This window comes from Puma concolor, chromosome D2 (assembly GCF_028749965.1).
Source record: "Puma concolor isolate L17-30 chromosome D2, mPumCon1.1.hap2, whole genome shotgun sequence".
In the NCBI taxonomy this organism is placed as follows: domain Eukaryota; kingdom Metazoa; phylum Chordata; class Mammalia; order Carnivora; family Felidae; genus Puma; species Puma concolor.
The window spans coordinates 36919039-36941605 of NC_141677.1; the positions used below are offsets into that span (position 1 = coordinate 36919039).

The 22567-nt window shown below is 40.3% G+C and overlaps 1 protein-coding gene across 7 annotated transcripts in view; it reads left to right on the forward strand.

The window, feature by feature from the left end:
- LRMDA (leucine rich melanocyte differentiation associated) overlaps positions 1-22567 on the forward strand; it is a 1048113-nt gene that overhangs the window by 276642 nt on the left and 748904 nt on the right. The window lies entirely within an intron of this gene.

Here is a 22567-nt window from a genome sequence, read left to right on the forward strand (position 1 = left end):
TGAATATATTAGGTAGAGAAAGAATTTAAGAGAGAAGATCTCATGTTAAGTGTTATTACAATTAAATTAAAAAAAAGAAAATAATTGGGACAGAAAAAAGGTGAATCTGATTTTCCCCCCTGAGGAAAAGGTATAGTACTGCCTATGCTATAATAGGTTTACTATTTACAGAACAGTTATTTCAGAAAAGAAGAGTATGGTCCAAAAGCTTTTTGAGTTTTTTTTTTTTTTAAATACTCAGTGATTGTATGAAGCAATAGAAGGTAAATCAAATTATTATAATTGAGTACCGTTCTCAAAGGTATATTTAGGATTTTGTTTCATTGTATGAATAAAGTGATTTTCTGAGACCGGTTGATTTAGGACTCTTCGATAAGAATTAGTGTTATTAAAATTCTAAAAGAGAAACATAAACAGCCCCCCACACACCTTGTTGGAAAAGTAAAAATTATCCCTAATTTAATTCTGTCCAGCCTTAGGAGTGATGGTTCCAAAATGAGCCATTGTGTTTTTGGTACTTTCAAGGAACCCAGGATCTTAGGAAGCTTGGAAAATCTCTTGTTCATTTTGGAATACACTGAAGGAAACTTTGTATTTCAGAGTTGATGTTGATGGGTCTAATACATCCTTTACTCATTTTCCGTCCAAAAATAAAGTTTGTTTTTTCCTTCTTCCCCTCCACACCCCTTCCTCCCTTTCCCCTCAAAGAAATGGCCCGGAAAGACAGAGTCTCTGCTTTTTTTTCCCCTCTATATTACAAAAAGATTTTTTCCCCCTTACGGGTGCTGGTTTACATGAGCACACACCCGGTTTTGAGACCGATATCTTTCTTGTGACATACCTCCAGAGTATACCTATTTCCTCAGTTTCTGCCTAGAACCAAATGTCTGAAGTAGCAACACGGTTCTAAGAAATTTTGGCCCAGAGTGCAGTATCAGCTGCCTTCACAATTAAAACAGGGTCTTGGGAGAAGGACTGTTGACTTGCTAGAAATGATGAATGAGAGTTAAAAACAAAAAATAAAAAACAAAAACTGAAATTAGTAAATTGTCTATTGCATGGAGATCCATGAGACATATTTTTAGGTATGGCATGGATTATCTGTCACTCTGTTGATGTTGAAAAAGTGGATTTGACCTCATGCTCACACCCACCTTTTTTTTAATTTTTATTAAAAAATTTTTTTTAACGTTTGTTTATTTTTGAGACAGAGAGAGACAGAGCATGAACAGGGGAGGGTCAGAGAGAGGGAGACACAGAATCTGAAACAGGCTCCAGGCTCTGAGCTGTCAGCACAGAGCCTGAGGCGGGGCTTGAACTCACAGACCACGAGATCACGACCTGAGCCAAAGTCGGACGCTTTAACTGACTGAGCAACCCAGGCGCCCCGACACCCACCTTCTTTGTGCAGATGAGTCTGTGGCAGCCTGGAAGCCGTGCCATCCTCCCGTGTGGGTATTATACATTAATTCTGGTATTGAGTAACTTTTCAAAGGTTGAAAAATTTGACAAGTGATAAATTAAGTTTGCTAAAGCTGGCTCACACATGGCTCAGAATTACAGATCCATGTAACAGGTTGCTTAGAGTTCTGGTCCTTTTGTAGTGTGAAAACCTGTAGTCTCTGAGGTGATCTTGGAGACTTTTGGGAAAAGGATGGTAACTTTCCTCACATGTTGACCCCTGATTTGTGGAGGCAGATTAAGAGCTGGTTTCTTTTTGCCCTTATTTGTCATAGCCAATATACCAGCACATCTAATAACAATTGCTTCACCTGTGCTTCCTAGAGGCGGAATACAGGTGTCTTAGGCCCATCTCCTTAGAGATTCTGATGCAGGAGGGGGACTTGAGATCCATGCTTAGGACTCTGACAGGTGGTCCAGAGAGATGATACCTTTCCCCTTCTGTGTTCTGTTGGGGTCAATCTGGATAGTTCTGGTATATCACTCTAAATCTCTCAGACTTTTGAACTTAAAAGTCGGATGTGTAATAAACAAAAGAATGCTCACTCAGTTTTATTTTATAGTCGTAATTTATTTCAACCCTTTTCTTATTATAAACAAAACATGTTTACCATAGAAAGTTTGTAAAAACAAAACAAAACAAAACTAGAAAATCCCCCCAGAAGTTACCACTGTTAATATTTTGTTATATATCTTTCAGTCTTTTTAGATAAAAAGCATATACACATTACATTTTAGAGACTATGATCATTCCCTAATCTTTTTTGCAACTTTCGTATGTATCAATATATATTTTTAACATATTCTCATATCCTCAATAATTTATCTGAAACATGGTGGCTAGTGGCTGCCCAAGGTAGTTGGTCCAGTTTTCTTTACCAGTCTTGTTGTTTAGGCATATAGGCTACTTAACCTTGTTTTCTATAGAATTAAAACTGCGGTAAACTTTGGTCTAATTGGCAATTAATGATAATTTGATTATTCTTTTTACAAGTAATGAGAGTTAAATTGCCTTTCTTCCTTCACTCCCATCCATTCATCCATCTTCCCATTGCTGGTTTATGAACACTTGATTTATCATGGCTTTGGAAGACCAGCATTTGCCCCACATTAATAACTTCTTCCTGGAGTCTTAGCATAAATTGTTTTTTAAGTCACTGCAGTCTTGTAGTATTCTAAGTACTATTAGTGTTATGATCATCTATTTTAGAACTATCCTATCTCCATGCTAGAAGACATCCCCAAAGATTACGCCATCCAGTAGTGAAGGTACCATTGTTGGGGATAAGTAGGAGGCTTGCAGGGTGAGGATTTCAGCAGCACCTTCTATAACCAGAGCAGTTACCCTTTTTGGGTTCGATGTCAGGTTTTTTGTTTTTTTAAAGCAAGTCCTGCTAGATAATTGATCTAGTCTAATTCTATTCTTATAGATGAGGGTATTAAGGCTTAAAAATGTGAAGTGACTGACATCTTTCACAATTCTCTATTCCCTAATGTTTTATATTTCCTTTTATTGGCATCCCTACTATCATGCTCTGTTCCATCAGTGAACTTAGACTCCTGAAATAATGAGGCTTTCTCTCATTCAGTGAAACCTCCTTCCTTGTTTTTGGGTCCGACAGAGTGATCTGTTTGTGCTTATTAGCACAGAATTACCCTTATGTATTCTTTTGCTGTTCATTTTCCCCAAACACCCACTCATGTAGCAAATATCAAAAATTGCTATCTGGAGAATATTCTACAAATTTTTGTACTGGTTAATTATCAAACAGGGATGTCCATCCTACTTACATGTTCTGGTCCATTCCTGGGCAGGTCAAAACAATTCTGGGACTCCCGTTTGCTCAGTTACAAGAATAGCATAGACCTTGAGTGAGTCAAGATCTGTGGGTACTTACAGCTCCAGTTTTGGGTTCAAGGAAAACACTATGAAAGGAGTAATATGAGCTTTACAAATTGAAAGTACTCTTGAGAGATCATGTGGGGTTTGAATCATCATGACAGGCATTATGAAAGAAGTGGAATTTGAGCTGGCTCTTAAAGACAGTGTTTAAAGAAGAAGAGGAAACAGAGACCATTGCAGGAGGGGGAGAGTGTGAGCAAAAAGCTGGGGGCAGGAAAATAGGGAAGAGCAAGGAGAACTGTTTGCTGGCATGGCAAACATGGTGGAGAATTAGGACGAAGAGTGAGGCACACCAGTGAATTCCATTTCTTTATTCATTAATTCCACAGATATTTGAGTGTATTATGTGCCTCAAGGAGCTTATATTTTACAGGGGGAAGACTGATGGTAAACAAATACATGCACACACACATATGGTGTGTGGAGCATATGTGTGTGTACACTTCTCCATAAGTATGGAGAAGACGAACATAGAGACTAGGGAATGATGAGTGTAAGCAGACAGCTCTTTGAGATGGGGTGGTCAGAGGAGGTCTCTTGCATAACCTAATATTTCAGCAGAGACCTCAGAGATGTGAGGAAGGATGCCATGGGGATATTGGGAAAAGTAGGGAAAATGTGAGTACCAAATTCTGAGGTAGATATGGAACCTATTCTGTGGCAGACACATTGGTGGCTTTCCCAATAACACCTCAGTTCTCCCTTGTGTTTGTGCTCACATCCCCATTCATGTAATTAACCCTTCATATCACTGAAGGACCTTCATGTCGATGAATTATGGAAAGTACTTCCTCCCCAGTCTCCTGTGATTAGTTTGGGCACAGGCACGTGATCCTTTTATGGTCAGTGATCATCAGGTATAATCTGCTATATGGTGGAGATTTCTGGGAAAGTTTTCCTCTGTAAAAAAGAGAGAACATTTTCTGGGTGTGGTTGCATCTACCTCTGATGGCTATAGCAGCCATCTTGCATCCCTGAGTGGAGGTTTTGAATTGAAGGTGGCAGAGCAGAAAGATGGAAGTATTTGGGTTCTTGGTGATATCATGAACTGATGAATTAACCCTGGAGAGCATCTTACTTTTGGACTTCTTTCATTGTTATATAATAAAGCCTTATGTTTAAGTAACTTTTAGTTGCATATTCTGTTACTTGCAACCTAAAGCATCCTAGAGAGTATAAGAATCATGGAACAGTGTTCTGTTCCTCTGATGCATTTCATTTAAGATCTGCTCAAATGTGGGGCTCAGTCAATTAAGCGGCCAACTTTGGCTCAGGTCCTGATCTCATGGTTGGTGAGTTTGAGCTCTGCATCAGGCTCTGTGTTGACAGCTTGGAGCCTGGTTTGGATTCTGTGTCCCCCCTCTGTCTGCCCCTCCCCAACTCACACTATGTCTTTCTCTCTGGAAAATAAACAAACATTAAAAAAAATTAGAAAACAAAAGATCTGCTCTAATGTTACCTTGTCTGAAAGACCCTCTCCAACTCTGTAAAAAAAAAAAAAAAAAAAAAAAAAAAGGACAAAGGCATAACCTCAACCATGACATTGATTAAAAGTCTTGCATATGCTTAAGTTCAAGCTACTGGATGGCCTCAGTCTGTGTTTTGTGCTTGGGAAAGGAGACCATGGGAGTTCCACAGTGACATTTGGACGAAGTCTCCCTCTCCTGCTATCTCCCCACATGACTGTTGCTCAGGTCCATGTTCATAAATGGTGATTTCAGGAGCCCATTTGCTCCACACAAAAGGTGAGTGACTCCATTTATAATAAATCTCAGTGTGGTGTACATGGTATCATTCCCTTCATTTGACCTTGGTGGAACAGGCTGATGGGGCAGTGAAAAGTATGATATGAAAAATGAGTGAGCAGAGCAGAGTGAGTAGTGAATCAGTCTTGTGTGTGATTAGCTGTGAAAAGTCTCACCCACATACCTCAGAGTACACTTTCTCTTTTCTCTCTTTTCCTGTCCCACCTCTCCCCATAATACCTTGTCAGCCACCCCACAAGTGAGCTTTTCTACATGTGACTGCCTTGTCCTCACTAGCAGTCATTAGATCCTTACAGGGCTTCCTGGAGTGTGAACTCTGGGATAAGGGAAAGTGGGCGCACAGGAGGAAAATCTTTTTTTGGCTGGGGATGGGGTGAGGGGGTGGTGGGAGGGGGGAGGAGCAGCAAATGGAGCTTAAGCCTTAGGGAGTCCCTTCCTGGGGGACATTGAGAAGACACAAGTATGACAGAATGATTTTGTAGGCATTGTAAATCTGCAATTATACCGGAGGACTCAGTGACTCGCGGTTGAGGTCTCCATCAGTTCCATTTGCAGAGTCAAGCCCTATAAAAACAGGGCGATGGGATGGTAAATCAGGTTTCCTGGGGAATCGTGGGATCCTGCCATAGAAAGCTTGAGCGCATAAAACGGAAACTTGCCTTTAATGGCATGGCTCTTATTGCCATGCTGCAGAGGCCACCTTGGTGGCACATGGAGGTGGTCTTGGAAGAGAATTCGTGGCTGCAGTTGATCTCTCTGGGGATGCTTTGCTTCATTGTTCTCTTGATGTGACACCTGTGGGCCAGGAGGCTGTTGTGGGAGAGGTGTGGGACATGATGAGTAGTTGGAGATGCATCATCGGGCTAACCTGACTGGACAGCTTCAGTTAGCTGTTCAGTCTTACGGCAGAACCCACAAATATTGCTATCCTGTCCTTCCAAACAGAGAACATATGCTCATTTTAAGGACCAGCAGAGGGTAGAGTGTTCATCGAAATAGGCACCTGCTAGCAATTCCTCCGATGGGGGTTAGGAAAGTGACCTTCATACCTTACTTAGTTCTTCTCCATGTGTTCTTTGACCACTGGGTAAAACTTCAGTAGTTGAGATACTTGGGGCCAAGGTTTGTCCTACTTACTGGACCAAAAATTAATTTTTAGATTTTTAAAATGTTTTATTGCCTCAAAATGAGGTCTATAGCTAGTGAAGGAGTCTTAGAAGATGTGTTAAATCAACTACCCCTACCCCTGCTGCCTCCTAAACATTGTGATTAACTTTTTAATTTTTTTCCTGCCTAAATGGATTTTTCTTAAGGTGGTCAAACCTTACCCTGGAATCTTATTTGCACCATTTATTGTGTGTCAGTTGCCACAACCATGCTGCTCTAAACAAAAAAAAAGTACTCTAGCACCTAGTGGCACACAGTGATCCATGTTTTTTACTGCCTACAGAGGTCTGCAGATTGGCAAAGCTCTGCTTCATGTCTTAGGTCTGTTTGTCTGGAAGCAATGGACTCTCCAGTCTAGCTCTTCTGATTTCAGATGTCAGAGGTTCACAGAGGGACAGAGGAAATAAATATGTGATATGTGATCCCTTAAGGTGTAGACTTAAAACTGGCCCATTGTCCCTTCAGTCCACATTCCATGGGTATAGTGAAATCTGTGGTCAAGACCATTATTAGTGGCTTAGGGATAAATACTCCACTGGTAGGAACCACAAAATGACATGGCAGAGGGCATAGGTACAGGGAGGGGGAGGAACTGACAGTAATCCTGCAGTGCACTATTTATTTAGTCGACATAGAATCTATTAAGCACTTGTCACGAGCCTGATTTGGTTCTCCATCAGAAATAGGACAAAATTCAGCTTCAGTATTGTTCAAAACTTGCAGTGCCTTAGGTGAATTAATAAGGTTTTACTAGAAAAATAGGTATTTCATAAAAGCATATAACAGAAGTAGAATTTAGAAACATGAGAATAATATATGTTGAGCATCCTTTCCATCATTGTGTGCTCTTTGTTACTGTACATGTTAACAGTCATGTTTATGAATGGTTGTAGCAGACAAAAAGATAAATATTTCAAAGAGGACAAGTATCTCGGTCAATAACCATTTACTTCTATTCCAGGTCTTGGTTGTTAATTTTGGTTATGTGACTGACTTGAGCTTGTAAAGTGAAGCAGGTTAACAAATCATCAGAAAGAGCCCTAAGAGAATAAAAAGAGAAATAGATTAGGGTAAGTTTTCATTTGGCATTCATTTCCCCAAAGATAGAGTCATACAACAAACATTACAAGATTGACAGTTGGGTAATAGATGCATAACATGTCCAAACAGTTAAGGTGTTCTTCAATTAACACCCAGCCCTGTAATGCCATCTGGACTACTGAGTGTACGAAGGATGTGGGAAATTTGGCAAAAGTCCAGAGGAACTGTAGAGATAACAATAATTTGCAAAATGATATATCTGAAGAGCTTTATGGGGTTGGCATTATTTGCCTAGAGAAGAGAAGCTTGGAATGATACTCTGCCGGTGCACCAGGGTGGTTTTCTGTGAGCAGGTAACCAGCTGCTCTCCATCTTAACTAGGATGTAAATAAAAAGGAAAACGTTGACATTTCAGCTTGTTCAAATTATGTTAGACCTACATTTCACTTGTTAACTTTTGTAGTGGTGACCCAGGGTTCTTTGCAGGTTGTGGAGTGTTTCTCCAGAGAGGATTTAATTCCCCCCCCCCCCAACTTTTATGTGGGAATGATGCTCCTTTTCTTATAGGTGATCATGTATTATTCTCCCAGGAGGGCCGGGAGTTTGAACCTTGCTGAAAATCTGTTTCTGGATGTTGAAGAGAAAGTGGGGTTGTGCACAGCCTTTTAGGATTTCTGGCTGATGTAATGAAGGTGGTATCCCTTAGTCTTGTTTCATCTCCGTGTTGTCCTGGGAGGGCCATGATCTATTCAGTCTACTCCGGAGCTCTTTCATGGAGAGCTGTAAAGAGTGAGAACTTTAATTTCTGTCCACTTAAGCAGTTGATTTATAAGCTGGATATGGGAGGAGCTGATTTAAGAGTTTTGAGGGGGTTCTTTTGCCTGTGTATTTTAATTTTTTTTCATGTTTGTTTATTTTTGAGAGAGAGAGCAAGTTGGGGAGGGGCAGAAAGAGAGACACAGAATCTGAAGCCGGCTCCAAGCTCTGAGCTGTCAGCCCAAAGCCCGAGGCAGGGCTTGAACTCACAAATTGGAAGATCATGACCTGAGCCAGAGTCAGCTGCTTAACCCGTTGAGCCACCCAGGTGGCCCTTCTCTTTGTATTTTAATGTTGGGTAGTTCGTATAAAGGCCTCATAAGTTAGAGACAAGAGCCCAAAGAACCTCTTTTCATTCAAGCACACATTTACAATGTCTTTCTTCTCTATTTAAAATAAAACACAAAAATTCACAAGTGGCAAAATCTTCGTGTTGTTTTCTACTTAACCTTGAATTACCATACATCATACTCCGAGATTGTTTCCCTAAATTTGCAGTAATATAGATTATTGAGTTTGCTTTATCCTGTAATCCAAAGTCTGAGACGTCTGCAGCAATGCATCAAACCTCAGTAAAATCTGAAAATTATATACACGGGAAGGAAGGAAAAACAAGTGGCGTGTAAACTGGTAGGTGTGGAGACAGCATGCATGCTGGAGACCTGGGGTTTTATTTCTCTACCACTAGTTGTGTGACTGTATGTGACCCACTTAACAACATGTCTTGGCTTTTCTGCCTATGAAATAAAAGACTTGGATTAGGCCAGCTCATGATTCTTTTTGCTCTGAAACCCTTTGATTTGTGATTTGTGTTAAAACTCTCTTAGAGAAGATGCCTCAATTTTTTAGGCCCATTCTGTGCATGGAAACACTCTCCAAGTATTAGTCTTTATTCAGCTTAACTGAATGGTCTTGTGGTTAGTTAAGGAAAGTATGTTGACTTCTGAATTCAGAGGCATGGATAGCAGCATTGGGACCATCTCTTCCACTCCTGTATTCTCTGCTTATGTGGCTGATTGTGCCATCTTTTCCTGTTAAGTCAAAACTCTGCCTCCAGAATCCTGCTCATCACAGCCTGCCACTGCCAAGGGAGCAGAGTTGGCTCTTGAGATGAAACCTCTCTAGTAGCTCTGGCCTGGTTATGTGTAGATCTCTGAAGACGTGACCGGTGTGTGCTGTGGGATCTAAGAGAAAGAGACACCTCCTCCAAGGAGCTTCCAGTCTAAAGAAACAGGCAAGGAAGCATGAGAAATGGTCATGGGCTGGAGTTAGTTTGGATTTTCATCAAAGAACAGCTCTGTTTTCTCTCTGTAGTCACATCTTATGGGTACAGAGAATGCTGTGGAAGATGGGTCGAAACGATTTAAGACACTTTTCAACAAATACATACTTGAAAGTCAGTAGTCTTTTGCCTCACCATTTGGTGTTGGCTCCGATCTGAAGCTTTTTGCAATTTACAGTATGTGACATTAGTCTCCGAACTGAATCGTTTCAAAGCTGCCCAAGCCATGGGAGTTGTCAGTTAGTGCCGTGGATGGCTCTCTGCCCTGAGCATCTTTGAAGACCAGGCTGAGACTGTGTGGGAATAAGAGTAATTTTGTATTTGGTGAGACAATGAAGGTAATCATTTTTATATGTGTGTATATACAGTATAAACACGATGGATGTATAATTTCCATGTATTTTATAAGGCATTTATTATTCTATGTGCGCTATTTGAAATGTATGGTGAAAATGTGGTGAGAGAGAAAAATATATTAAGACGAGGGGTTTCATTGCATTCATAAAAGGCTGTTGTCAAATCCCTTGACTTTTTACAGTGAAAGAAAATGTCCCTCGGGATAGGGTATCAGGGTTTCTGGATGAATTCTTGTGGTGTAACCTATATCTTTAGAATGCAAGCAGCACTGCTGAGGCACTGGGCTCATCTCTCTGTTCCCAGCTCGGCTCAGTTATGCACAAAGGTCCTTCTCTAGGTGACATATCATGTTGTATTCCAAAGTACACTTTCTTTTAATTTACAACTTAATTTTCAACCTAATTCAGAAGATTGATACTATAATGCTATTTGCAGAAGTATTGAAATGTCAGTAAGTTTTATTGTAGTAATAAAGAGTATTCCATATATCACACACTCTATAGGGATCCTTGCTTTTTGCATAGATCTTCATAGCAACAACCAGTGGCTAAATGCTGGCAATCATTAATTTTTAAAGAAGACATGGTTATGACGAGTTGAGGAATTAAGGCTGGTGGTGAAGAATGAACTTTAATTTTTTGACATTTTTTTTTTGGTTGCATACTAAGGTGAGGCGACAGCAAGATGATAAAAAATGGCCCAAATCCCAGGTTCCTAATACTTAAAATGCTGTCTGCTCATAAAAAGATTTCAGTTAGGGAGAGGCCATCTTTGAGCTCCTCGTAACAAATGGGTATCAGTGGCCCATGAAATAATCAATGCCACTAATCCATCCTAGGGCCTGCCAATATGTTAATGGCCCTGGTGCATCGTTATTGCTACAAGACCATAAATCATTCCGATACCAGAATGCATCGCTGTCGAGGCCTCAAACCCCTTGCCTGGAATAAAATGCTGTCTCCTAACAATTAATGTCCAAACATTTTGCAGCTTTGTGCCTTGATTGTTTTCAGATGCTAAAAAAGTAAGTAGGACAGATTGTAAATCAATAAAACTATAAGACAAAGTGTTTTAATAATAGGAAGGTTCAGAGTAAATCATAGTTTTGTGTTTATTATTGCTTTTGGGGTTATAAATAAAGAGTTACTTCTACCCAGCAAGGCTACTGAGTTAACATGGGGGTACCAAGTCCAGGGTAACCTCTCTGAATGGGGTTTCCATCTGTTTCGCCATCCTGAGAAGCAAAACCAGGCCAGCTGGAGTCACACACCCAACACTGTATTGTAGGGCAGTGTTTAGTATACAGTGGCTCTGTTTTGGGGTCAGTTCAAAGTAGCTCAGCATAAAATCGTTCCTTTGGCAGCATCACGCTTCAAATAGCCAGTATAATGAGATTTCAGTGTGGTTATTTATTTGGCTATGGTGACATAAGTCATGGGATAATTTTAAAACAGCACCCCAGTTAGTTTGGGGTTTGTGGGAGCTTTCATTCTTCTCTGTCCGGCCTGGTAGGTTGACTTTGGCTGTGCAAATACACGTGCTGAACTGTAGGCAAACTTAAGAAGATCTCATTTAAGAAACGGTTGCATTCGATTGATCCGTTGTTTTTGGTTGGTGTCAATTTAGTTCACTATTGAAGGTGTTGAGAAACACGCTGGTAAGTCATTAACTCCACCTTCTATAGACAACATTTATTTGTGCCCATTATGGTGTTACTTGTCCTACAACTATGCTTTCAGCATGAACCTCTATGCATTATCCAACCTGGGAAGGTGGGCTTGTCATTTGCTTGGGAGCAGTGAGCCAAAGGGAAAACAGTTTGTGGGGTTTGCCATGAACTGGCTGATGTGCTGTGTTGACTCCATCTTGAATCACACTCTGCGTGCAACTGGGGAGGTTTGTTAGCTGAGTCCATTTCCTATGCCAAGCTGGATGTGGTAAAGAACCAACAAAACAAGCAACGAAGTGGAAACAGTAGAATATGGGGTGGTGAATCCCTTTAGTTTTTGGTAACAGCTATGATGCTGAAAAGATCCCATGTTCCCACACCATGCCATGATTTGTTACACTCCAAGACACAAATTCAGCAAGTGTTGTGTGGAAGGAGAGGGAAGAAGGGCTCAGTCTCCAACTGGACACCCCATTCTTGTAGTTGTATGTCCCTGGCGCCCAGCTCTGGTGGGTGTTTGTAGTTTATTTTGGTGCTCAGGAAACAGCACAGGAAAAGGCCAGAAAAACAGTGGCTCCATATAGACAGAAAGACAATTAAAACTGATATGACTCTTAACAGAAGTGGCAAGATCAGGCAGGATGGAAGTAATTTATTCAACGAATTGTCCAAATACATAAAATTGTACTGATGTATGGTGTAGCGGTGGGACAGTGGAAAATTTGATAGTTGTTTCCGTTGTATGAATTACTCAGACAGGATGCCTTTGTGAAGTATGGGGGTTTGTTTAATGTTCTGACAACAATTTAGATCCTGTTATGGTTATTGCAGTGTAATGCTGTAGTAAAAATTGAACATGACACCCCAGCAATTTATTATTTGTGTTTTTTAACCTTGAGTATCGGATTGTTTGTCCAAGCATATCCTTTGATTTGCCATGAAATTTATTGTTGATAAAAACAATCAGATTTCCATTAGACGCAGATACATACATATATATATGTATACACACATATATATGTGTATATATGTGTGTGTGTGTGTGTGTGTGTGTGTGTGTATATATATATATATATATATATATATATATATATATATATTTGCCATGAACCATAGATTTAGGAGAAAAAAATTCAAACTAGGCTACAGGACTTATGACAGGTAGACTCATGACATTATATGGTAATTCAGCATGAAAGAATAATTGTGACACTCTACTTGGTTATGGAGTATAATCGTGCTGTGAGGTTCAATTCACTGAAAGGCCAAATTATCTTCAACTACATTAGTCTGACAACCTATAATGCTTTGCAGAGGCAATTTGTAGACGTTTCACAGAGTGCCAGCAAACAGGGCTCTCCATTATCCTACCCATTAACAAATTTGTGTAGGAAAAAAGTAACTTTTCCATTTTCTTGACTGTTTTCAAGCTTTGCAACATAATAAATATCTAATAGTAGTATTTGCATTGCCATATAGTCTCTTGGTTTTAAAATTTATCCGAGGGATGGTGGGAGAGATGTATCTCTTCAGCTGTGCGGCCTGAGAAATATTGATATTTTCATAGACTTAACTAGAAGCATGGTATAGTAGAGAAAGCATGACAGGAGTCAGGAGGCCTAGATTGTGTTTGCAATCACCCCGGACCTGTCTCCTGCCAGCTTTTATGAACTTGCTCACTTTGAACCTCAGTTTCCCTGTCTCTAATTTGGAATTATGATACTCTGATCTAGGAATCTCTGTGTGAGCGTTCAGATAAATGGTTCTTAGTACTATTCCTAGCCACTGGACCATTAATTTAAAATTCAGGAGTAGGGTACTGTCAGCTGTTTTTGTACTGCTGGTTTTAGGGAATGGAGCCACAAGGTGGATAAGTGTGAGGTTCTCTCGGCTCTGTGATTTGGGTAAATTTTCCCTCTGAGTGTGTGTTGCTTGATTACACCTGTCTGTGAATGCCTGTCTGCGGAATGGAACCCAGGGCTATGCCACAACAGATTGTTTTACTTTTATCATCTCCAATATAGAAGATGCACATTGACTTCTTTCAGGAATGAGAAAGCTACTACTCCTGTGCTGTAGAAATTTAGGGACACGGCATATTTGATGAACTTTTTAGAAAAACATTATTCATAAATCATGTCAGAGGAGTTCTAAAAATGTTGGTTATGTACGCAGGTGTTTCTGCATGTGGGGATGTGCAAAGCTGTCTGGCTCCATGTCCTAAATATTTAATAGGATTTTTTTCCCATTTCCACCTGGATTTTGGGAACTGAGAAAATCTGAGCCCCTCTTTTTCCCCAAAGCCAGCACCACTTCTGTCTTCTTTCAATTTGTTCCTGTGGTCCAGTACTTACCTCTAGAGGTGGGCACTCCAGGATTGAAATGAGACTTCACAGGAGCAATAGGTTTGCAAAGCAAGGCTGGGACAGCAGAAGTGGCTGAGGGGCCTTCCTCTTCTTTGTCTCCTTTAGCTCAAGGGGTCCTGTAAAAGGGTCTCACACCTTGGGAATGAATGGGCCTGGGGATAAATCAATGTCTCCATCTCCAGTAATTGATTTATAATTTATGGTTTTATGAATCGTCAAACTTCCTGCACCATTTTTGAGCGGGGATTGTGTAAATCACTCTGTGTCACACAGTGGTATTAGTCCCAATGTGAGAGACTTGACCCTTCATTATGACAGGCCCGTTAGGTTCTCATACCTGCTGCTTTCAGAGGAGGTGATGGCTTTTCTTAAGGGTAGATTCATCTTCCTAGTAGAGTCTAAGAGATGCACTGTCCTTGTGCTTGTTCCTGTTAACTTGGTCTAAATTCCAAGCCATTAAAAAACAACAGGATATTTTAATAGTAATCCCAGGGACTGTATCTACTCTTGTCTGGGTGAAAGCGTTTTTACTTGATTATGAAAGTGCTTTGAATTTTCGCAAAACTTAGGGAACATTTCTAAACTTTTACAGTAGAGTTCTTGAGTGAGTGGTAGTAGTTGAATATTTTTCCCTTCACAAGTTGGAAAAAAAGTGCATGTGTGTGTTTGTGAGTATGTATCCCCTGCCCTGTGGTCCTGTGCTCTAGGGACTTGGGTTTCCAGTGTGTGGCTCATCTGCAGAGGGACTCTGAAGAGCGTGTAAACAGTGTAGTGTGGTCAGTCACCATTACTGAAAACATCAACTTAAAGTTGATGTACTATGGTGGTGAGGTAGTCCCCTCCTCTTTGGTATAAAAGATAACTTGTGTGTAGAAGACACCGGTGAAAGCAGGACAGGCCCCGTTAACAGGGGAGATACAGTAAGCATGAATGCAGTTATAATGGGGAAAATTCATACAAAGAAGCAAAAAAGTTGCAGTGGGGTTGTTGGTGAGTGGGGGTAATGGATTATTTTGTAGGTCTGGAGTCCCAGTGGTATAGTTAAGGACAAGCTGGAGCATTCATGTTTACGCATAATGCTCTCCAGTGTAATTTCGGCTGAACTGTTGCTGACTTACTTAGCATTCGTAGGTCAACCACCTGCAGAAAGGGCATGTAGGTAGATTATTGTTGACTTTATGGTTATAGAACCTAGCTAATCAGTGTGCCCGCTGGGCTATAACTTGTTATGCCTGAATGGTTTTTACACCAGGTCTTAAGATTTCTTACTGGCAAAAGGGAAAAACACTCATTTCTCATGACCAAGGCCCCTACTGGGAGGGAAGCTCTCATCTCATGTGGAGGGAAAATATAGTGGGTAAAACTCGTCATGATACAGGGGTTTCCAGAGTGTTTTAAATATGACCAATATAGCTCCTCAGCCTTCCTTTGGAAGAGTGTGGGATTTCATAGAAGGAAAGCTCACATAGCCCAATAAGATAAGCCGTCAGTAGGGTAGGAGGCAAATTGCTTGCTGTGTTCTAGGATTTTTGAGGCATCCGTGACTCCCTATACCAGCAAGTTGGGGAGCCAGTTGTGAGTATAATAATACACTCATAGTCCTTCTTCATTTAGAGCTCTAGTTATTTTCAGATGTGGAAGACATTTTCATTGTGTTGGTTTTCTCAGTGTTTGATGATACAGGGTTCTAGTTTATGTATAGGCCAGCACATGGTGCCCAGTACGTACTACCTTACAAATGTTTTTGACCTTTGATGTTCAGGTAAAGGTCACTGGTTAATTTTGCATTGTGTACTGCCTGCCTCACTAACTTTCCACTAGCTTTCCTCCCTTGAATAAGTCTGTGAACAATGTCCCCTGCATTCAGGTTCTAGCTTGCTTCTCTGATATTTATCTTTGCCATCCTTTACCTGATTTTGCTCCTCTGTGGTGATGTTGTGTGCATGTTTCCGTGGGATAGAATCTCGATCAGTTAAAAAGCGTGGGAGATATGAAAGGTCAGCATGACAGATCTGTCCTCTGAGCGTTTGTACGTGTATTTAGGTAGCTGAGCTCAGCTGACCACGAAAGACAAATAGGGAATGTGAGGAGTGCTACCTCGACAGCCTTAAAGTTGGAAACAAAATATCTATTGGGGGAAATATGAGTGTTCCGGCATCATATTAGAAATTCTGGAGAAGAGTTATATCCTTGCCTTCATTTTGAAAGGTCACAGGCTTTATTCATGGTAAGACATGTGTATGATTATAGCTTGCTTTTATTCTCTTTAAAAACGTGTGTTCTATGCCCACCCTGTGTACATCTTACGAATGCTTATTTTAACCAGCAAGCACGTTCTTTAACGTGACAATGCCAAAAAAACTTCAGATATGATTTTAGCAAGTTATTTTACATCACAAAAGAAGATGATAATCTGTGGGTGTTTCTGTTTCCCTCGGTTAATTTCTTTTCTATTTTTGCGGAATTGAAAGAGGACATTTCTAGTGATGGTATGAAGCTCTTCTAATTTAATTTTATTGTTGTATACCTGTCTCCACTAAAAATGCTAATGTTGTCTGCCAGAAGATATGTCTTACATTTCAGTGTGCATCATAGATGGGTTTGTTTCCTGGAGTTATCTGGTTTTTTTAGGAAACATATGACTCAAATTTGCATTAAGGCCATCTTTGATTTTTTTTTTTTTTCCCTTAATAAGAGTGAAAAGGGAAAACGTTTTTTGTTGAATATTTTTTGTTGACAATAAGCCAGATGATGACTTATACATTATTTCATTTAATTTTTATAATAACCCTCTGAGGATGTTATCCCAATTTCACAGATGAGGAAACTGAGGTTTAGAGAGGTTAAATAACTTGCCAGAAGACATACATACAGCAGTCAGTAAAACTTGGAGACTGATGTTGGTTTGACTCCAAAGCTTGTGCTTTTTCCCATGATTCCAAACTGCACAATCTTAGACCTAAATACCTAACATCTCTAGCCACCCTAGAAAGGGATCCCAAATAACAGTAACCCATAATACTGAAAAGTGGTAGGGACCATACCTACAACCTTTCATAAGAAATTACCACTGGTCATTAAAAAAAATTCTTAAATGTTATTGAACATTAATTATGTGCTTAGTTCTTTCTGTGCATGAAGCAGTGCGCATGAACTCTCCCTCCCTCTGTGTGTGTGTGTGTGTGTGTGTGTGTGTGTGTGTGTGTGGAGGGTGGTGATACAGAGATAGTAGAAACTTGAAAACATGGTTCATGTCCTCAAGAAAGAGAAGACTAATCTGAAACTTGAATCAATGGTGAAAGTGAATATCTGAAGAAGGCTAGGTCACTCTGTGAGTCAGGTTGGAGGAGCTTTAGTAGAAGAGAGGGTTCATGAGGAATGGATAACATGGTAGGAACTGTGAGTCTTGATCAGAGCCTTAGGGAGGAGTGTCAGGTGTTGTAACATTCACACAGGTCTGCTGTGTTTCTGGGGCTGGGAGGCATTAAGCCAGTGTGGACAAAGAATGTAGCCAGATGGTGGCTAACGGGAGCGAGGTGTGTATTTTGGGGTAGGTGGAGAAGCAGTGTGTGTGTGTGGCAAGGGTGGTGGTGATCTTGCCCCTGTCCCCTTGTCCTTGGCACATGAGCCATGCTGAGGTCCTCTCACCATGTCTAAGTTTAACCTACCTTCTTACCTCTGAGCCTCTGAATCTGTTGCTTCCTCTAGCCTATACTGATTTATCACCCTTCGGGTCTAAACTAAAATGTTGCTTCCTTTGGGAAGTCTTTCCTGACTTCCCCATAGGTCTGGTTCTTTTGCTTTCAGTTCCTTTAATCATCTCTCTTCTGCCGTCATAACATTGGTTATGTTTTATTATAACAACTCATGTAATTGTTTCTCTCACTAGATAATAAATGCCATTGAAGGGACAGTTAGCAGAGAATCAGGCATAGAAATAGTAGGTGACCGAGCCATGTTTGAATGAGTTCATGAATGAGTAAATATGTTTAAAATTTATTAGTCAGCTAGAAAAGCCAGGTACTTCCATATGTCCTTTGAGGTCAGCAGGAAGGTTCATTTATGGATTCTCTGACAAAGAAGGGGGTACTCCCCAGATAAGACAGATTTGTCTTGAAGCCCCCAGGTTCATCCTTCATTGTCCTCTAGGGAATTTCTCATCTGTCCTTTGGCCAGTGTGAAGGTGTTTGGTCATTTTATCCAGACTGTCCAGTGGTGGAGGTCCTGGAATGGGAACTTTCCATGTGAGCTACTATAACTGCTCAACCACCTTCAGTAATTTAAATGTGACCAAAAATGTTTAGTTTCTTGGGGAGGGAGGGGCAAGCACAGAAACCAAGCCATTAAAAACCGTGGTGGGAAGGGGTTTATGTGCATGTATAGTGTTAACTTCTGTGGATGCTCTGTGACATCTCTCTGTAGCATATACTGATTGAATAAGGATAGGGCACTGTAGATCGACTCATGCCAAATGAAGTGATGGGATAAATCCTCAGTCTTGTGCCTCTGGCTTCTTTGAACCCATTCCAGTGTGATCCTAACTTTCTCTTCACACATGACTATAAACTTCCTTTCATACTCTGCCCGAAAGCCACTGTGAGCCCCACCATCACTGGTAGTGACAGAATTTAGTGATGAAGACCTTTTTCTTTTGGGGATGATAAGCACTCACATTTTTCTATAGAGCACTATCTTGGTCTTATTCACACTAAGATTTATCTGCTTTGAGGACCTCTCTAGAATTTGTCTCATGGACATAACTGTGCTTCCCTCATGACTGTGCACCTGACCTATTTAGTGTCTGCAAGGACAGTTGTGTGCTGCTCCTTCTAACCTTGACCCATCAACATGTGCACAGTGGCCATGGCCCCACTATTTACCCCTTCAGGATGGTGGTGACTTGTCCTTCCCCACCCCAGGCAGTGTAGACGTTAGCCATGCCATTTGGGGTGAGGTGCTGTAGCCCTCTGGGGAGTACCACGGTTAGCTTTTCTAGATCTTCATGAGTGCATCATGTGGGACCAGACAGAGTCCTGCTGAGGTTCAGGTGGGTTACATGTATTGCTTCCCTCTTATCTCGATAGGCTGTCATTCCATCAGAGAAGGAAATTAAATTGGCCTGGTGTGGGTTGCTCTTTGCAGAACTTGCTAGTTGTTCCTCATAACTTGGGCTTCTCTAGGTGATAGCAAATTGATTGTCTTATGATTTATACACAAGAGCCACAAACTTTACTTTTAAGATGTGAATTTCTTATAGAGATTTGAAGCCTGGAACTTCTTTTTTTTAATTTTATTTTTTATTTTTTAAAATTTACATCCAAATTAGTTAGCATATAGTGCAACATGATTTCAGGAGTAGATTCCTTAGTGCCCCTTGCCCATTTATCCCATCCTCCCCCCCAACACCTCCAGTAAACCCTCAGTTGGTTCTCCATATTGATGAGTCTCTTCTGTTTTTTCCCCCTCCCTGTTTTTGTATTATTTTTGTTTCCCTTCCCTTAAGTTCATCTATTTTGTTTCTTAAAGTCCTCATATGAGTGAAGTCATATGATTTTGGTCTTTCTCTAATTTCACTTAGCATAACACCCTCCAGTTCCATCCACGTCTTTGCAAATGGCAAGATTTCATTCTTTTTGATGGCCGAGTAATACTCCCATTGTATATATATGCCACATTTTCTTTATGCGTTCATCCATCTATGGACATTTGGGCTCTTTCCATACTTTGGCTATTGTGGATAGTGCTGCTATAAACATGGGGGTGCATGTGTCCCTTTGAAACGGCACACCTGTATCCCATGGATAAATGTCTAGGAGTGCAATTGCTGGGTCATAGGGTAGTTCTATTTTTAGTTTTTTGAGGAACCTCCATACTGTTTTCCAGAGTGGCTGTACCAGCTTGCATTGCCACCAACAATGCAAAAGAGATGCTCTTTCTCTGCATCCTCGCCAACATCTGTTGTTGCCTGAGTTGATAATGTTAGCCGTTCTGACAGGTGTAAGGTGGTATCTCATTGTAGTTTGAATTTGTATTTCCCTAATGAGTGATGTTGAGCATTTTTTCATGTGTCGGCCATCTGGATGTCTTCTTTGGAGAAGTGTCTATTCATGTCTCTTGCCCATTTCTTCATTGGATTATTTGTTTTTTGGGTGTTGAGTTTGATAAATTCTTCATAGATTTTGGATACTAACCCTTTATCTGATATGTCATTTGTAAATATCTCCTCCCATTCTGTCAGTTGCCTTTTAGTTTTGCTGATTGTTTCCTTTGCTGCGCAGAAGCTTTTTATTTAGATGAGGTCCCAGTAGTTCATTTTTGCTTTTGTTGCCCTTGTCTCCAGAGACATGTTGAGTAAGAAGTTGCTGTGGCCAAGATTAAAGAGGTTTTTGCCTGCTTTCTCCTCGAGGATTTTGATGGATTCCTGTCTTGCATTTAGGTCTTTCATCCATTTTGAGTTTATTTCTGTGTATGGTGTAAGAAAGTGGTCCAGGTTCATTGTTCTGCATGTTGCTGTCCAGTTTCTGGAACTTCCTTTGTAAAGACAGAAAATGAATTCTTTTTTTCCTTATAAAATAAAACATATAGGAGTCTTGTTGGGATGGGGAAAATGAAAAAAAGTCCAAGCCCACCTCTGCTCATACTAATCTATACTTTTTAGCAGTTATTTTTTGAGAGAGTGATTTATTTACACTGACAGCTTGTTACTTATGGTAGCTGCTGCCAGCTTCTGAAGTAATCTGATAACGTCAAAATGTGAAGGGAAGCTATAGGCTTTGCCTTGACTGACTTGCTATAAATCATGTACATTGCTGGTGTCTAAGGATGCTTGGGTTGATACTGATGGAAATACAAATCAAATACAACACATGGTAACCCAATTCAGAGCGAGAGATTTTGGATTAAGCCTATTGGATTCATATTTTTAAGTGAAACAGAGAAGGCATACCAGGTTGTGTTTTGAAACTTCAGAACTGTCTGCTATTCTAACTTCAAGGACAGCAGCTGCCTTTGAAATGGAAGTACAAAGAGGTGTGCTCATCATTTACCTGTATTCCTTGAGTCAGTCACCAACTATTTATTGAGCCCACTGTATATCAGTCAAGGGGAAGGTATGACTCTGCTTTATCTATTTACTTGTACATCTGTTAGTCTATGTAAGCTTTGTGAGGGTAGAATGTTGTTGTGTTCGTCACTGTATACCCAGTACTTACAAACAGTGCATGGTCCACAGTAAGTGTTCAATAAATATTGATTGAATGAAAATAGGAAGCTCAGAGTCTGAATATCAGTGCTATCAAAATGAACTCAGTTCCCAGGCAGAAAGAGTCATTCCATCTCTGGACTCTGTAGAGTCCTTTATAGTCTTTTATATAGATTTCTGGTAAAGCATCTTTCATACTGTAATGTAATGGTTTATATGTTGATCTTTTCAATTACAAAACAAGCTCTATCTAATAGGGCAGAACCCATGTCTTTATTAACCTTTAACTTACCATGCCTGGCGCATGGGTAGTAATGAATAATTGCTTGTAGTCATGGTATGACATAATTCTTAGAAAATTAACCATCTATATCTCTGTATTTTCAAAGGCCCATAATGATACTGAAAAAAATCCGAGGTAAATGCACTGTTAAATGCTAACAGTGCTCATCTTGCCAAGTACTATAGGAGATGATTTTTATACTTTGGTTTATCTGCTTTTTCTAATTTTTCTAGAGTGACTAAGTATTAACTGTGAAGTCAAATAACAGTAAAGTGGACTTCATTTAAGTGTTTTTTTCTAACACGTTTACTTTATACATGAAAAAATAAATTTGTTAGATTTTGTGTGTGTGTATAATAAATTTTTATCAGTTGGCTCAACCAAATGCATCAGGGGAGTTAGCTGAATAATGGAATCCTTTAGTAAATGGAACACTTATTCTCAAATGTGTCTTTGGTGTAAATCAAGATACTTAACGATTGGGTTTGCTTAGAGGAAGGCATACCTATGTTTGAAAAGGAAGCATTAATTGATATGGAATACTAAACCATAGGGAGAAACACTGGGGCAGTGATCAGGCTTACCCCTAACATTTACAGATTTGGGACAAGAGTACAAATGGAAGCCCACATACCAAATAAATAAAACTGAACATGATAAATAAAATATGCTGTCTTCCTACCGTGCCAAATATACTTTCATTAATGTCCTGAAATTCCAGATTTCAATGTAGAATTCTCCACCTCCTTGGGGTTTTAAGCTGCAACATGGTAGTGTGGAGAAATCCTGACCTGAGTCCTTGGCCCAACCACCTTTCTTTTCTACCCCTGGCTGTGTCTTCTTCTGTAAAGAGCCTCTTGCACATGTGTCAGCATGGCTTGCATGTCCACACTGCATGTCCATCCTCAGTGTGTCATAAACAGCCATCTTGCAAATTTGAGTTGGGCACACTGGTTTACTTTTGTAGGATGGACCAGGGATGTTCAGTCCCTGGAAGTGGGCTCTAGGTCCTTTGGGCAGAGAAGTTGAGGGTTCTGGATACCCAAAGGATCATAAAAGGTAGAGGGTGCACTCTCACATGGTTCTGGACTTGAGACTTCATATCCCATGTGGAGGGGCACAGCCTGAAAAAGACTGAGACAGACTCAGGGAAGAAGGCTCTTCTAGCTCTGGTGTGAGAGTGGTACTGTTAGTGATGAAGCAGTGCACTGGAAAACTAATATTTCATGACTTCCAACTTAAGGACAGGCTTATG